Source organism: Drosophila ananassae, chromosome 3L (genome assembly GCF_017639315.1).
Source record: "Drosophila ananassae strain 14024-0371.13 chromosome 3L, ASM1763931v2, whole genome shotgun sequence".
In the NCBI taxonomy this organism is placed as follows: domain Eukaryota; kingdom Metazoa; phylum Arthropoda; class Insecta; order Diptera; family Drosophilidae; genus Drosophila; species Drosophila ananassae.
Genome location: NC_057929.1, coordinates 21,928,136 through 21,933,757, shown reverse-complemented (window position 1 = coordinate 21,933,757; position 5,622 = coordinate 21,928,136).

The window sequence follows — 5,622 nt, the reverse complement described above, 5'->3', positions numbered from 1 at the left end:
CGCCTAGAAAGACTGAGAAAAAACCTCCTTTTCAATTAACGGAGGCAACTACTGATTCTGCCGTCTACCCTTTGGGCGGGTGATTCTTTCTCTTCGAGAAGAAATCGGGAAATATGTTACGTCTATGTGGACGATGTCATTATATTTTCCGAAAGCGAAGATGTCAACATGAGGATGGCACGAAAACAGACTAGATTCTTCAAAGAGAGCGTTGAATTTTTAGGATTCATCGTTACTAGAGGAGGAACCAGAACTGACCCGGAAAAGGTTAGAGCTATAGAGAAGTTCCCGGCACTAAAAAAAAAACAGTTTACCCTCAGATCCTTCCACGACTTGGCGAGCTATTACAGAAGCTTCGTAAAAAACTTCGCCGCGAACTTTGCCCACCAATGAATCCCACCGCAGCGCATTCCAAGGAGGTACGGATTTACACAGATCACCAGCTTCTTTCGAACTCCGTGTCTAACACAAACACTAACTCTAAAAATAAACGGTGGAAAGCGTTCATTGACGAACACTACGGGAAGGTGCTTTACACGCCTGGGAAATCGAATCTGGTACCCGATGCCCTGTCTCGGCAACCCCTTAATAACCTGAAGGCCGAAGCTTGCTCCGATGCCGCCACAGTGCATAGTGAGCTTTCGCTTTCTTATGAAGCAAGAGTTCCCTGCAACAAAGTTCTGGCATTGTAAAAACATCCGGAGCGAAGCCCACCGGGCTGCGCAGATGGACAAATACTCCGGGACTAATATTCCCCAATGTTCAAGCTGGCTTGCAAAGTTAACGCAAATTGCAAAATCTGCAAAAAAGTTAAGAACGACCGTCATCCTAAAAAGCAGACATTGAAAAACCTGCCAATTCTTTCATACGTAGGAGAAATATTGCATATCGACATTTTTTTAACTGACAAAAAAATCTTATTTTGTATTGACAAATTGTCTAGCCCAGCAATTTTACAACTCTCAGCTTCTAAGGCAATATTAAAATTGGTAATGCTCAAAATGGTAAATTTCAACCGAATTATTGAAACCATATACTGCGACCACAAGGCTTCTTTCAACTCCGAAACAATCACGTCCATGTTGAAAAACCAATACAGCATCGATATTGTCAATGCGGTACCGCTACACAGTAGCTCCAATTGCTAAGTGGAAAGATTTCACAGTACCCTGATCAGATAGACAATTTATCTTTCGTTTTCGACCTTATATAAAACACTCAATACATGCTACAATTCCCACAGGCTTGCCGTAATATCTAGTGCACTACTGACCAGCACAAGCGCGCGGATCACCGGCCAACGTTTTAGTGTGGCAACAGTATGACCTACGCACTCGACCAATTTGTCGGAGTTTTCCAGCATAATTGACTTTACGATCAAAATGCACGAACTGTCCCCAATCGCCAACTACAAGTAGCCGACGTTACCCATGCCCAGTATATTCTGCATGATCTAAAAATACACCACAGGATGGCCAGGAGTCTGGATTTTTTAGGCACATCCCTCAACCTGGCTGGATTTTAATAGAATTAACACAAATGTGTAAACGTGTAAACGGACCACCAGTAGAACTTTCATCATCGAATCTACTTCGAGTGGCTCCTGTGTAAACGGACCACAAGTAGAATCCGCGGTATACCAGTCTACTTCAAGTGTTGCTCCCGTGAAACGGACCACAAGTAGACCCCGCGTTCCGTAACCACTTCGAGTGTTGCACCCGTGAAACGGACCGCCAGTAGGACCGGCCGATAAGGAATCAGCCGAACCACCATACCACCGGGACTCCGGGACCTACCGTTACTCCCGTGAGTTCAAGTTTGACGTAGTTGCCGCATAACGCTCTACGGACGAACAGAGGCTAAAAATAGACAAATTGTTATTAACACGAAAACACAACTTCACTCACTTCATTCCTTCACTTCATAGCGAACGGTCGTGTTTATTTTTTGCGCTTGCTTTATACATTTTTTTCTTGTCAAACGCGGGTTTGAAACCTAATTTTAGACACTAATTTTGTGATTAATTCTTTAACATTAATTTTGTGATTTAATATTAAAATTATACCCGTATCGCTAAGCGATTGCGCAGCGACATATTTGGGGGAAAATTTTATCAATTTAAAAAGTTTCAATCCAAATATAGCTCTGCTTCTTTTTCTTAATGTGTCTGTTGAGCTAAAAATATTTTTTAATAGCGGCCAAATAAATAAACGATTCCACAATTCAATTTCAATCAAAGTTCAATGTTTTTATTCGAGGGTTCAATCTAATCAAACTTGCAGCCGCTCAAGTTAGTGCAAAAAATACAAGTAAATCAAAGCTTAGCAATAGAAACTCAGAACAATACATTTGTTTATCATTTCGCTGGCAAGAGGCGAGGCGGGGAAACGCACACAAATGCAAGATGTGCTAGTGTGCAGCAGCTCTACAAAAAACCTCCCCAAAGCGCATGCGCTACAAATCCCAGCAAAGCGAATGCGAACGAAGGAGAAATCAACAAAAACAGAATTTATGATAAGCCCGCCGCTGTTGCTCAGATTTAGAATGTAAATTATTTTATTTAGCTTTGCTATTGGTTGCTTCGCTCAACATCCTCCGCCGTTAAAGGCTGGATCCTTGAGATTCAACAGAATCCTTGAGAGGCACCAGCATCACCACCAAGCTTCAGGGATTATTTTTACGACCCGTCGCCGAAATTCCGCCGGCAACATCAACCCCTCTGCCTGTGGAGTCTTGGATTTTTTTTTATGTATTTTTTTTTATATAAAAAAAATTACAAATATCACGTAACTACAACTCTTAAATATCCCCGCGAGAGGACAAAAAAAAGTCCAGCAATTTCGAATACCCTTTAAACTTCAAAATTCAAATTCAAAAGTTTAATTTTCAAATCATATAGTTTACCAAATGAAAAAGAAGAATAAAAATGGAAAACCTAAAAATCCATAATTATCAATTTTTATATCATTTTCTGAAAAGTCTTGAATTATTATTTCTAAGCAATCCAATTTAAAAAAAAAAAAATTTACTTGTTAAGCCCCAAACCTGAATTATTATCTTTAATTATCTTTAATTAACTTTAAGTATCTTTAATTATTATTATCTTTACTATTGAATTGTTGTAAATACCGCCACATTAATATCAATTGTCATCGAAAATATCTTTTAAGGTTAATGAAAACCACCTTATGTTAATTTATTTTATAAGAGATTTTCCTGAATTATAACGTTAACTAAAATGAATTTATATTAGACCTTTTGTTTGGGCACCGGAAGTAATCTCGCCACCCATGCAGTTAAACAACAGTTAGCCACCTCAAACATCTTAGCCAAGGAATTTGTTTTTTTTCTTCACCCCCCAACACAATGCTATGTTATTTAGGAATCCTTCTCCCAGGACCCTTCCTATTCGATCTACGACGATTCGCGTGACGACCATGTCCATACCGAAGGTACATGAACCACTCCCACTTTCCCTGAGCACGGCTGGAGCCTGTTAGTAGATCGAAGTACCTTCAGGACATGTGCCAAACCGTTACAGAATTATGGCGCCCAACGTGGGGCAACGACGCGGCTTTAATTATCCTTTAAGGATATTCAAAAATATAAAGTTGCAATGCCCGATTTCCTTTAACCTTTTCTTACCCCGAATAGTATTTTTTTTTGTTTTTTTTCCTCTTTATTCAAAGTCAATTCTTTAATTTCTTTTTTTTGTTTGATTAGGTTTCTTTTAATTGAGATTGTTCATGCTCCTAAGCTGGGAGTGTGTCCCTCTTCAAGGAAGTTAATCAAACAAACCTCTATAGTATTTTTTTTTTGTGGAGATTTTGTTTTTTTTTTGATTGAGATTGCTCAGGCTTCGCAAGTATGGAGTCTGTTCCTCTTCAAAAACAAGCGAAACTCCAGTAGTAATTGTTCATTCCGGTTTTATTTTTATATTTCGACTTGAATTGAGATTTTTTTGTTTTCGCAAGCTGGAGGCGGATTACTCTTCAAGGAAGAAATTCATTTAAATATTATTAGAATCTTTTGGTCATTTTTGGATTGAGATGGTACAAGCTTTGGACGAACGGAGCTTTTCCCTCTCCAAACAAGACATTTGAAATTAAATAAATAATTTTAGTTCCTTGGCTAGGAAGAATAAAACAAAATAAATAGGCTTTTAACTAATGGCGAGAGTTCTGAAGGATAAGTCCCAATTCAAATTTATAAACAATAATTTGATAACGAAAATTGATAATTCACCTTTATTGATCAACAGTACCCATACATATATAATTTCTTTACGTAACAAAACATCCATTACCCCACTAAAATTATTAGGCAAATTTAAAGTAACAATTATAATAATCATTCAATATCATGGCGGTTAGACGAAGTCTTGAAAATATCCCTGCATTGTCACACCCTAGGGAATCTCATATTTGCACCATTTGCAATGAAGCTAATGAGGAAGCAGAATGGACTATAACCGCATGTAGGCATCAATTCCATTTGAGGTGTCTCACAACTTGGCTTGAAACCAACGCCACTTGTCCACTCTGCAGAAGGGCATGTAGTAGAAGCGAGTTAGGGAATCCTGAAGCAGGTGAAGCCCGACAGTTGATCGAGGTAGTGCCATCGACTGGCAATAGTCCGCGTACAGGCACCATTCCGCGTACACGGCCTCAGACCAGGCAGGGCTCTCGTAATAATCGAGTTGCCACCACCATTCCCAGGGTAACTCGGAATACCATGCAGAATCCCGAAAGGGCGAACCATACGCGAAGTTCTTCGGCTGGCAACGGCGTCTCAGAAGAGCGGGTACACCAAATAATAGCAGGGGCCTTAGAAAATCAGATGTCGAGCTTGGCAGCGTCAATCTCTAATCAAATTAGTGCCACCATGGCAAATTTAAATTTGGGTCCAAGTCGTAGAGGATCACGGGGCGAAATTCCACTCGAATGGGATAATGAGGTACCCAGTTTTGTGTCTAGGGGTAACCCACCCCGCGATAATTTCCGAGAAAACGTTCCGTCAAGAAATCGTTTAAGCAATCACTCAGTAGACAGACCAGATAGAGTATCTAGCGTAATTTCAAACTGGAACCTCAAATTTAGCGGATCCAATGGGGAAATCCCTATCGAGGATTTTATATATCGAGTGAATATTTTAACCACTCAGTGTCTAGATGGAAATTATGATTTGCTGTTTCAATTTGCAAACTTATTATTTACGGGTCCGGCATTGAAGTTTTATTGGCGAGTACATCGGTCTCCCGATCTCACAAATTGGTTTTGTTTGTGTGACCGACTAAAGGAAAGATATCAGGATCAACGATCAGATCGCGATATCAAAGAATCTCTACGACGTCGGAAGCAGGGAAACACCGAAACCTTTGATGACTTCCTAGATTCGATGTTAGGGATCGCGGACGCGTTAAGAGATCCGTTGTCTGACTCCGAAATAACGGAAGAGGTCCGACATAATCTTAGGGCGGAATTGAAACACGAGTTGTTGCATGTTCCAACCCCAACCTTGGCGGCGTTGCGCACTGAATGCCACAGGCATGAAGAGTTCTTCAAAGGATTTCGTAATAGAGCCGTCCCGCGAACAAATACTCGACCTTCGCTTAACGAAATT